The sequence below is a fragment of the Nannobrachium achirus genome, assembly GCF_963921795.1.
Source record: "Nannobrachium achirus genome assembly, chromosome: 22".
Lineage (NCBI taxonomy): Eukaryota > Metazoa > Chordata > Actinopteri > Myctophiformes > Myctophidae > Nannobrachium > Nannobrachium achirus.
Window position 1 is genome coordinate 2,701,628 of NC_137829.1, and position 13,389 is coordinate 2,715,016.

Sequence of the window (13,389 nt, forward strand, 5' to 3'; positions counted from 1 at the left end):
TTTGGAAACACACCATATGTCTTGGCTCTTATTGTGTACTTTGTCTATAATTATGATGATTATGTTTAATCCCAGTGCTGCCAACATCGTTTTAAATGTCTCATAAAAATACGTAAGGCCTATTTGTATTATTATTATTATTATTATTATTATTCTCTCCTTTACCGTGAATTGTGTTCAACGTGTATAGTTCTACATATTTATGATTATATATAGATATAAAATAAATATATGATCACGTCATTTGGTATACTGTGTTGTACGAGAAAATCAAATGTGTATTTTTATACATGCCAATTCTGTTGCTGCTGTCTCTACATAAAGTATATTTGCTACGGAGCACACCATTTTGTATATTATTGTGTATATCTGACTTCCAATGCTTATGAAAAACAAAATGTCATTAATGATAATAAATGTTGCTCTTGTTAAAGTACAGCTCCGTTGCATTTTGCCATTGTGTTCATTTGATCAGCGGTGAGAAAACAGCTCTTGCTTTACTGTTGATTTTGACAGCAGTTTTAGTCAGTCTTTTGAATATATTTCTGTTAAGGTTTAGTCATATTTTAGTAGTCTGACAAACACTCTTGCTGCCGTTGACATGTCAGCTCGTCAATGAATGGTGCCGTTGACGGGGCAGCTCGTCAAACTTAGGGGGTCTTTAAACGAGTTCGCTTGGAAACGCTGCCGGTCTCATTTTTGATTTATTACCCAAAAAACGGCGCGTTTACACCTCGTTGTTGGTTCGTTTTTCTGCGTTTAAACGACAAGTTGACAACGCATGAATTCAAGCAAAATGTGTCATGTTCCCACTCCAGCCTATATAGGCCTAGCCTATACTGTGTATTTACCCTTCAACTATAAAATATATATTGTTTTTAATGAGACATGCTTTGTAGGCTATGCTCCCAAATCCATATTATTATCGTCTGTTCGCATATTCAATGAGTCCCGCAAAAGGAGGTTTTTTAGCGAGGTGAAGTGAAACACCAACAAAAGTCACCTGGAAGATGAAGGTCGGAACATTTATAGCCTATGGAGCACATTTCTGGACATTATCTACGGGGATGGGCAATATAAAGTGAGTTCTGTCTTGTCTTCTATCTGCAACACAGAAGTATAACGCATCATGCGAGGCAGCGAACGGAGTAGCCTACAGAGGCACATATGGGTATGGTAGTCTACCATACCTTGATTACAAGGGAAAATAATAATATGTACTTCTTAAAATAAATTCATCATGCCTGTTGCTAAGTATTGGCAACATGACTGTCTTGCAGTGTGCCTTCACACGTGCAAGACCAGATAACAGTCATGTTGCCATACCTTAGCTCTTACTGAACTGACGCACTGGGATGCGGCGCACCGTGCGGCGCACCGTTTCAAATGTTTTTTATTCGAGCAAATTACAGCAGAGATAAATGCAACAATGCATGCTTTTTATGATGAGCCGTTGCAAAATAAACTAATGGAATAAATTAATGAACTGGAGAGGGAGCAGTAGGTTTAACAGTGGACTGACACACTGGACAGTTTCTGTTTATTCTGTCTGTCTGTCTGTCTGTCTGTCTGTCTGTCAGCAAGACTCAGCATATTACAATAACTCACTCATTACCAGAAGTCCGCTGCTTCTGTGATGTGATGCGGTGCATGAAGAATTAATCCAGTATTTGTTGGTGAGAAGTTGAAAAAGGGGAACGCAAAATAGTCATTAATCATTAGTTTACTTTGCTTAGAATGGAATACCAATCCATAGCCTAATGGTTTAATTTAACTTTGCGGAGAGGAGAGCTGTTACAACTCTCCCTCACGGCCGAATTCCGTTATTACACCGTTGCGAAACTGATGCGAAACCGCACTAATCCACTTCTAGAGCCGAATTCCGAAAATTCGGCTCTGGGTCAGGAAAACGCGTCTTCGTGTGTCAAAATGGCCGAATCAATAGTAAAAGCTATCGTCTTACTTCAAAATCGACCAAAATCGACCTCATGTAATGACCACCTTACTGTAAATACAGTAAAACTGTTATGACTTACTGTACGTCTGGTCTGTCCAACGTGCATCTAGCCTGACACTCAGCCTGAATTGACATTTCGTTTCACTTCATTATTCAGTCTGAAGTCAGTTCCGCCCACGGCGTTTGCAGGGATGGGCGTTGCCAAAATGAGGCACTGTTCAGCGATTGGTTCACCGACCAACACATGACATAGTGTTGTTATGTGTGCCTGGCTGGCTAGTGGCTAACCTGTTGCTTGCTAGTGCTACTTGCTAACCAAAGAAACAGTCAGAATAGGAGCACTACGAACTAGTAATCAAACACAACATAACATGCCTGCTACTGGTGTTTCATAGCGAGATCGATACGATCGCATTTTACCGCAATTTACCGCATTTTACCGCGACACGATGTGCGGTACGGTACGGCGGCGGCGCTGGTGTACTTGGAAACACACATGAGTTCTGGGAAACCCCCACCCACGCTGATCACAAGACGCTGATTCACAACGCTGATTCGCCCGTTTGGATTTTCAACCGAGGCAGGCCTCCTCATTGAGAGCGATTCTAGACCTGAATCGCCGAAACAAAAAAATGAAAGGGGTGTGGCTAGCGATTCAGGGTCTGGAACTAGGCTAACGTGCATCGGTAATGTCCGCGATTTGTTTACAACACACTTTGTGAAGAGAAGCTCCTCCATAGAAATCAATTGATCTTGCAATAAAGAGACTTCATTTACTCGACAAAGTACATTTTGATCCCAAGGCTGGCATGTTTCATGCTAAAAATGAACTGGCATGGGGGCCGCCATGACACATGGGGGCCGCCATGACACATTCATGTCAACACACTGTTCCGTGACTTGATGGGGTCAAAGTTGAAAAAAAGTAAAGTGGACAAAATCAGCTCAAATTCCCGCCCCCGGCCCTTCAAAATAAGAGCGAAAGCCTATGGGAGGAAGCGGCACGGCAGCTTGCAAAATTCAGTCTTTTGTCTAGTTTTAGTCGATTTTAGTTGACTAAATCTACTGTTGATTTTGTCGGCAAAAATGTATTTTGGCAGGCCTTGATGTTGTAAATGCTCCTTTTAAACTTGTTGCATGCTGAAAATAGCCAATCTCCAAAATATCTGCTATTTTCAGAGCGCAACACAGCATCACAAAGAAAAAAGGAAAAAATAAAACTCTTTTGGTTCTACTGGATCTCTTCTCCACTAGTCCAGTGGTTCTCAACCTTTTCAGACCGCGACCCCCAAAATAATCATATTTTAACTGGGGACCCACCCCCCACCCTGACGAGCACTAAGAGTATACATTTGGTATAACACGGTTCTATTATGAAAATAGCAGATCTACATGCAACGCGAGGTGTTGTGATCACGTAGATCGTCTATTTTCATAATTTCTGCTGCTAACATTTGACAATTTGGCCAATATTTAATTTGTAATTTTAGAGGTATTAAAAAGTCCTTAAATTGTCAATTTAGAAATGTGCAGATACCCTCTTGTTTACTGTTGAGAGAGAAAACAATGTTTCACATTAAGCTAATCATCTGGGGACCCCCCAAAATAATTTAGGGACCCCGCTAGGGGTCCCGACCCACAGGTTGAGAACCATTGCCAGTCCCTCCCTAACATTTGAGTCTAGTTTTTAGCTGAAGACTAAATTGTCAGTATATTTATAGCCTCAGTTTTATTAACACATGGGATGCTCAGGTTTATAACATTTCTAGCTGTTGCTGCTGCCGCCGTTCACTCACACTTTATTTTGAAGAGCCTCGGAATTAAGCTTCGTGCGTGTGCACGTGGGTGTCCACTGACGATTGAGGAAGATAATCCATTTGTTTACAAACGCTCGCGAAACTAAAATCCAAACCGCGGCTGACCATCGCGGTAAAGTGTCGCCGTGAAAACAATCAGATCTCTGCTTCCCTGGCGTTCTTTTCACCTCATTCATAGATAAAGCCCTTTTTATGTTTCAGAGTAGAATGGAAATCAATGCAACCAGCTTGTGCCATTTTCTCTCTCTCTCTCTCTCTCTCTCTCTCTCTCTCTCTCTCTCTCTCTCTCAGCTACGGGGTGACGTATGGACTCGGGTCATTCAGAGGGCAGGCAGCCGCACGTACAGTTAACCCTTCGTTGTCTCGTTCAGGAACGAGACAACTGCTTTTGGCACGGTGACCCCTAGTGGCCTTAACTCGTTACTGAACGAGTTTGGCACCCAAGTTGTTAATCATAGCTTAGTTTTAATTGAGTCACTGACCTAAATTGAGTTTAGGTCAGTGAAAAAAGGTAGTTGACGAAATGTTTTCTTCACTGTATGAGTAGATGAAGTCAGCACAAAGTAGTATTCTGTATTTCTTTCACAGGGTTCTTATCATTCCTTCAGGAGTTGAATGGCATTCATTGCAACTGTACAGTAGGTCGCATTTCATATGAAAACATGCAGATCATGTCCGTGCGTCCGTGCGTCACGCCTCATGTCACGCTCCATATATGGCCAAGACATCTCCACATATGGTGCTGGCCAATACCTCTACATCTGACCTCACAGACTCCAGATATGGATATAGCAGACCTGTTCTGACATCACAATGATGACTCGACCAGCCAGGTTAATAGTTTAACTGTGCCGTATTAAAGGGCCAGTTCACCTCTGGGACAACCAGATCTTATTGTTGTTTGGGACACGATCAACACAATCCTGAGTTATTTTTTGTGTTCAATCTGTGTTTTGAGATATGTTAGTATTTCAGCATGAATGATGATGCATTTTGCATCATATGAGTCATCATGCTGCATATAACCAAGTAGTAACGGCTGCAGCCTGCGGGAAGGCGTCTGCGAGTCTGCAGACCTGGCGTCTGCGAGTCTGCAGACCTGTTTGCAGACCCAGCACTGCAGACCCAGGTCAACCTCTCTACTGCTCCCAGTGGCAGCCAGGTGGAGCCGCTCGATTGTCCACGACATTGCAAGCGGCGCGAAGGCCAGCGGACCTTGGTCCTGCTCTTCGCCCCCGAGCGCCGCAGGCGCGAGTGGCCGCGAAGAGCGGGCCAGGGCCGCGCGGCCGGCGGAGCGCCGCGCGAGTTACGAAGCCGTGGTGAATGCAATCGTTCTATTTATGCCCAGGCCGTAAGGCCTGGGCAAGCCCACGATAAACATCAGCATTGATGGCTGAATGGATAGCGTCGCCGACTTGAGTGCCAGAGATCACTAGATCGAATCTCACCGTCGCCCCACGACGCCCTGTCCAAGTCACTAAGTAGTATGGGGTCTGCAGGTCTGCAGACCCGGGTCTGCAGACGCGGGTCTGCAGGGTGCGGTGCAGACTTCCCGCAGGCTGCAGCGGTTAGCTTCTCCATATAACTGTGCAGCCCGGGGGCCTTTGGTTCACTCTGACCAGCCCTTGTAGGGTTAATGGCAAATTTCAAAATAAACACATTTTCTAATTTTAACTCATGCATGGACTAAAGCTGCTTTACTTTTGACATTTTTTATTCACGTACATATGGACGCAATGCGTACATCAGCATGTGTGCATGATATTGGATGTTGTCACAATAACAAGCAGGTGGTCATACTGGTCACTGGTCAAGATGACCTGCCTTACATTACCCATCAAAATGGCTAAAAAAAGAAAAGTCGATACAGAAGGTGTATAGTTTGCGGGGAGCACATCTTGCGGCACTGCCTTTTGGCCCGGCCCTCCACAATATTTTCTGTTGTTCATGTGGCCCCATGGAAAAAAATAATTGCCCACCCCTGATTTATACAATATTTAGCTGTGTAAATGTTGTGTCCTCATCCAGCTTGTTGGATATCGTCTAGATCTTTTAAAGAGAAACATCATTTGCTTGGGACATTCATGAGCAAAATCCATGCCAAAATCCACGCCAAAGATTAAGCAAACTTTCCAGCAATTACAAGTCTATGTACCGGTATCTCGAAATTTGATTCCTTTATAAAAAATGGCAATCCTATCCTAATTGTAGACATAAATCTTGAAATGAGTAATCTGGAATTATAGACAAAACTAAGGGCTCTGAACAATTCTGAGAGTTATTTTGAACTTGTTGAACCAGTTGACGAGATCCAGTGTCCAAGGCGATGCTGATATTTACATCAGGGGAAACATTTGATATGAACTCAACTTACACATACGTATATCTTAGTTGTATATACCATGGGGACAGCTCAAGTTCGGTTACGGCTGTCCCAAGTCTTAATTTATTGTGTTTTCATGAGACCATTATTACTTATGATATGGCGGGTAACTGGAAACACATTGTAAGTGAGTCATGTTGACTCGCGTCTAAGCAGAACCACATTGTGGGCTCGTCAAAGTCAAACAGAAAGCAGTGTACGCCGTGTCCTCATGAACAGCTAGTAGCCTGATGTTCCACGTTCTCATCATATTTTACGATACTTTCCACCAATACATCACACTGAGAACTGGGCATAAGATAGTAACGCTTATAGGTCATACTCCATCGTATGACGGTGCAGCTTGGTGAAAATGTACCAAAGAATTGGATCGGGTCCCCAGAAAACGTAGTTAATAGAGCGACGTCACAATCATTTTAGCCACTTCAACTATACGTCATACTTTGACTATAAGAAAAATAGGAGATCTTTGTAGATCTTCTGTTATTCGTCAAGCGATACCATTGTGCGCCGAAGGCTTGGCATTGCCCCCACTGGCCTTGATGTTTCTCAGGGTAACAGGTTGGTAGCTACGCTAAGCGTCTGTAGTCCAGACAGCGCTCGGGTTATGTAATGGAAGCCGCGGCACCGGACCCACACACAGGCCCTGGATCAGCATTCTTCTGGAGCCTCTGGTCCAAGGCACCATCTGGCAGCCATCGGCTGTGTTTGGGGGGATTTCAGAGCCCCATATAAACGTCACGATGGGCTCCTTTTTTATTATTTCTTTCTCAAGGATGGTGTTGTGGTATTTCTGCTCTGTGGGATTGCGTACAAACGAGAGATATCGTCACTGTTGAGCAGAAACCTTGTATCTCCAAATGTGTACCTTTTTGTCGTAAAGCCCTGCTTCACCATGCAAGACTGTTGCACAAAACTAGTGAAAATAGCTGACCCCACTAGTTTTGTGCGACAGTCTGGTATTGCTATTCCGAGGTGATCAAGTAGGGCGCAAAATACACAAAAAGTGAAAATATGGAGATACGTGTTTTTTTTTGTTTTTTTTTGCCAAACAGCAATGCCATTGGTTACTTGAAAAAATAGGGTAAATAAAACTCTCTCCCTCTCTCCCTCTCTCTCTCTCTCTCTCTCTCTCTCTCTCTCTCTCTCTCTCGCTCTGACGGTGGACATTGCCCAACTGATCCATCACAATGCCCCAAAGCCTAGTGTTTGAATGAGAAGGATTTAATTAAAAACAAAAAGGGGGCTCCTCGTGTGTGTTGCTCAATATTGAATTCCTCAAACGCTCTCTCAGAAGAAGCATCCCAGTAACTTCTGATGTACGTAGTTTGTTTGTTTGAAAATGGAGTTTGCCGTGTTGGAAGTGAACACAGTTCACAGTCATTTTTGGAAGGAAAGCTGAAGCTGGCACTCTACTGGTGAAACTCCTCCATCCTGTATATCATTGTTGTGAGCACGGTACCATGAAAATAAACATAACCTCTGTTCAGAGTTATGTTTGGAAAACCATTTCATTATCAGAAAGAGAAACTATATGAAAGGTGAGGACAGGCTGAAGCCTTTTCTTCTATATATAGGCCTATTTAAGCAATATTACACGAGAGGGTGTGCTATATCGTCACTTCTGCGCTGCCAAAGGAACTCGCCCTTCGGGCTCGTTCCTGAGGCAACGCAGGCGTGATGATATCTGACGATAATTATGGCACACTCTCAAGTGTAATAATGTTGCAATTATACTGTTGCCCTTAAAAAACACTTCATTTCATTAATTATTCGATCGGGGTTCAATCCTCAGCTGAGTCATACCAAACATACTATGGATGACTATGGTACTTACTATGGATGACTGTGGTAGTTACTATGGATGACTGTGGTACTTACTATGGATGACTGTTATTTAGGCTACTGAATGAACTGAAGCTCATTCATTCTGTGGTTGTTCTTATTAAAACAATAACTCTTCTCTTTCACTCATTTCACTGTCTTATACGGCAAACCCTCCCTATATGTGGCACCTCCAGGTATGCAACAACAGTCCATAAAACACGTGTTTGCTTATATGCAGGCTGTCTCTTGCATGGACAAATTTAGACACAATGTCAGAGGGTGGTGCCTGGGTGATTAGTCAGCGTAGGTCCAGCGGAGGAATTTCTGAGCGAGAGAGAGAGAGAGAGAGAGAGAGAGAGAGACAAGGCTGAAACGTGGAGGCCACCAGTGACACCAGGAATCCTCTGGAGAGGGACAGTCCCGCCCTGCCAGAGACATCCATCAATATGTCTTATTATGCAATACCTCTGGATCTACACTATGTTGTGCAGGGACGTGCAGATAATGCTAGAGAGGCAGATGCTGACATTTCTTAAAGGGCCATTTATGCCTTTTAGATCGAAAATAGACGACCTCCAAGCTCACAACAGATCGCAGCGTGACACGTTGTGAGCTTGGAGGTCGGCTATTTTCGGTGCTTGATATACCACACTGAACTAAGCATAATCAAGTCAATACTGGAAACAGACAGACAGACAGAGAGGACAATTCTTTCAACAAAAGAGATGCTGCATTCAAGTTCAGGAGAGTTTGGACAAGGCAATTCTCTTGAATGGCATGGAAAGAGGGCATTTGCATTTATTTCACCATAGTAAAAACTGCCTTCATGGTCTGGAGAGGGCACTTTTAACAGACGGGCAGGGGCTCAAATCTACTGTATGTGTGCATGTGCCTGATGTTGTGTTTGCAGGGTTGGACAGTATAACAAAGTATATTTACTCGAGTACTGTACTTTCGGTACATTCTTTTACTTTCCTTGAGTTTTTGTTGCTGTTGTTGTTTGGTAGACAGCGAGGAGCCTTCCCTATAGCAGCTGCACTATGTTTGCCAGCTGTTCGGATGCCTTTCTTCTTGAGCAGCGATTAGTTTTTAATGTTCTCTTTTTTGTCTTGACGAGGTACACTGTTTTCAGGTGCGTCTCACGCTCTCGGGTCCCTAGATGTATCGTCATGGTAACCTCAAGCTTGCTTATGTTTTGGTGTCGGTTCTAGTTATGGGACAGAGGGAGATGGGACGATGGGTGGGGCTTATTGGCAGAGATACCACCAGCTATCTGTCTGTCTGTCTGTCTGTCTGTCTGTCTGTCTGTCTGTCTGTCTGTCTGTCTGTCTGTCTGTCTCTCTCTCTCTCTGTGTGTGTGTGTGTGTGTGTGTGTGTGTGTGTGTGTGTGTGTGTGTGTCTCTCTCTCTCTCTCTCTCTCTCTCTCTCTCTCTCTCTCTCTCTCTCTCTCTCTCTCTATCTCTCTCTCGCCGTGTGCGATGAGGTCACGCTTGATACGATCTCGGCCCGCCGGCTCGTGAATTTGAGTCAAAACAGTAATTAGCCGTTATTTCTTCCCCCCTCCCTCACTGCACTGCTGACCTACTCTGAAAAGCACGTTGCCTCCCCCTTGCACAGAGTGTGAAGCTATGGGGCTGTTGTTTTTTTGACACACATTGTGAAGCTATGGGGCTGTTGTTTTTCTGACACACATTCGGGTTGCTTTTATTTTCTTTTTTTTTGATGGTCGGGGCCACAATGAGAGGCAGCCGTGACTCACCCAACCCCCTGCATGCATGCCTCGCGCTGAGGGACCCCCACATCTGATATCGATTAAAAACACAGACGTGCAGAGCATCACAAGATTATGTTTGTAGGCTAGCATAGTGCTGCCCGAACAGTGTAGATCAGTGGTCCCCAAACAGTGATATAAAGTACAGTAACTAAGTACATTTACTTAAGTAATAAGTACTGTACTTAAGTACCGTACAATTTTGAAGAATTGGAGTATTTCCAATTTCCAATACTTTTACTTCTACTCCCACTTAAATTTGATGTCTTCCCTGGACATCGAAAAATAGCCGACCTACATGCTCGACGTGTTGTGGGTTTGTGCTGCTGCTATTTTCACTACTTAAAATATTATATTTTTGATCCTCTGATTTATTCCATTTGGGTAATACACTCTCAGAGGTAAAATGACACACAGCGTCACTGTCAGTCAGAAACCTCGTATCTCCAAGTGTCAAATTATTTCCGTAAATTAAAGCCTATCATATAAGCCTATTTTTTGATTGGGGCCCCAGAGATGAGGGGGGAAAAAGTGTCAGTTTATCATAGTATTTGTGACGGGTCTATGGCCAATATTTCATACCAGAAGAGCGCTTGCTTGTCAGAAACAGGCAAATAGATTTTGCCATTCTTTCCAAGTAAAAAAAAAAGAATGTGACATTTTCTGTGAAAGTACAGTGCTGTTTTAGAGGGGAAACGTATCATTTACTGAACACCGCGTCCAAGTCGGCCTGGAGTCGAGATACCACAAATTACAGGCCCTGCTTGGAGGTATTTGCTAGAACAACAAATAAATAAATCCTCAAACCTGTCTCACTTATGTAACCGGAAAACAAAAGATGTATGTGCCACCGAGCCGAGGGAGAGGTAAAGAGAGGGATGGAAAGAAAGAACGTAGGCCTAGTGTACATGAGTGTAATGTTTAGTGACGTAGAGAAGTGCAATAGTATGTTGTTTATTGTCACTCTTCCTGTTCATATTTCCTTCCTATGGGTGGCACTCTCAGCGACACAAAGACAGAGAATGCTGTACATTTTCTCCCGACAGGTCAATGCCATTGGCCGAAAGGGCATGTCAATCATGTTATTAAGGCCCGCCTCCTTCAGGCGGCCTTATATTCCGAACCCTAAAATAATCATATTCTAACTGGGGACCCCCACCCTGAAGAGTTGAGGCATTACATTTTGTATAACACGGTTCTATTGTGAAAATAGCAGATCTACATGCTCACAACGCCTCGCAAAATAATCATATTCTAACGGGGGACCCTGCACCGTCCCACCCACCCTGACGAGCAGATGCTCACAACGCGTCGTTCTGGGTTAGAACACACCCCTTGATTAGAATGGAACAGTCCAGGCTCGTTAGCTCACCTGGGTATAAAAGGCTGCCTGCTGCTTGCCAGTGAATAAGATGAGAGAGAGCTGAGGGGTGGAAAGCCAATGCTTGTAATAAGAATTGAACATTATATTGTTGTTGTTTTTTTGGTTAATAAATACACCTTAGGGTTTAAACCTATACCAGGCCTCTGTACTGTATTCCAGCTGCTAAGTTGGGCAATTCTCACACAGACTCAAAACTTATTTGAGAATATTTTGTTATGGCTGGATAAAACGATTTTTTCCACAATTCCATGCTGTATTGATGTGGTATCAATAGACCGTTTTCACTCGGCGGCCATCTTGCCATTAAGTTAATGAAAGGCCTACCCCGGTTTTTCAATGAAGCCCGGTGAATAGGCTCTATAGGAGAAATGACTGGCCAAACGTGACGTCAATCAAAATAACAACTCTTTGACATTCTCTAATTGTGTTGACTTCTTGTAAATGAAGCAATGCAGTGTATGTTTAACAATCATTTAACTCTTGAGAATCGTGAATGAAAACATGACAGAGAGAAAGTGGGAGGAAGGGAAAGGACGAGGCATGACAGGTGACAAATGGGCCTAGAGAATGAATGGAAACCTGTGAAGTCTTTTTTTGGCCCTTTGAGGACACAGTCCCTGCAGACATCAAGAACCTGCACCGTGGCCTTGCCACCAGGGACGTGCTGGGCCCCTGATTCAGCCCGGGAAAAAGAATTGGAGAGGCCCTCATTGCGCGCTATAGAGAGAGATATAGTAGCTGCTGCTACTCAAAGATTTGCCATTTCAGATCATGACAACAAGTGACAAGCCAGTGGGCCAATTACATTAGTTATATTTTGTCGTTGTCGGGTGGAAACCTTGTATGTCCAAAACCGTTGTTTTGTATTTATCATTTAAAAAATGATTTAAACTAGTGAAAACAGCTGATCTACAAGCACACAACGCCTCGCACCGCGAGGCGTTGTGTGCTTGTAGATCGGCTGTTTTCACTACTTTTGTGCAAACAGTTTAATTTTTACTTTTGTGCAAACAGTTTAATTTTTTCTTAATGGCCGGCCTGGACCGGCCGGGAATGAACCGGCCGTTCGGGAGTTGTCCCGCTTTTCCCAATGGCCAGCACGTCCCTGCTCGCCACTCGGTGTATTCCTCTTTGATGACACGCACATGAGTGGCACATGAGTGGCATGGGCCGGGCCGTGTCATTCACGTTGGAGGAATAAAGGGTTTGAGAAGAGGCCCCGGGGACGGCGGCTCTTTGGGGGGGCCGAGGCTCTGAGGGGTGGGCACACAGGCCTTCCTCTGTCTGATCCGCTGGCAGGGGCGTCACACCAGATTCTGGGCCCTGGGTACAAGGATTCACTAGTCTGCGGGCCCCCCATGAATGTTAACTATGGAAAAATAGCAGATATACAAGCTCACAGCTGCAAGCTTGTATATCTGCTATCTTTTTTTAAATCGTGAAAATGTGTGCAAGAAACCTATGTCAAGGACCCCCAAGATGATATGTTGTATTTGGCCACGGACCCCGATCTCAAAATATTTAGTTCCAGGGACCCCCAGAAGCAAAATTTGAGTTAGAAATGTTCGCTTAAAAAATACACATTTTCACAACTTTTCAAAAATAGCAGATCTACAAGCTCGCAACGCGGCACCGAGTGCCGTGCTACGAGCTTGTAGATCTGCTATTTTTCAATAGATAAAGTTATTAGGGCCCCTCCACCTTGGGCCCCAGTAACTCAGTCCCACTTTCCTACCCATTGTGACGCCCCTGTCCGCTGGTCACTGATGCTCTGCCAACCTGTTACACAACCGACAGGCTCAAAGAAATTCCCTTCTAAGTTCAGCGTGTGTGTGGGGCGCGTGTGTGGTGGTCTATAGGTCCAGTGTGTGGTGGTCTATAGGTCCAGGCGCATACCATTTAGGCTCAGTGTAGCCTGACAGTGTGTCGCTGGCTCGAGTCCTGATCCCGTACCGACTACCTTTGCTGCGTGTCACTCCCCATCTCTCTCCCCATTTCCTGTCAGTCTACTGTCCTATCAATAAAGGCATGAAAGCCCAAAAACATTAGCCTAGTTCCAGACCCTGAATCGCTAGCCACACCCCTTTAAAATTTTGTTTTGACTATTCAGGGGTCTAGAATTAGCCGATCGCTATGCCCCTCCTAAAGCCGTGCTTGCCCAATGCCACGTTTAGCGACAGGTTACTAAGGCGGGTGCCTTGGCAAGCTGCCATGGCGGCGTGCAGCAATAGCACCCAGCTGCAGACTAAC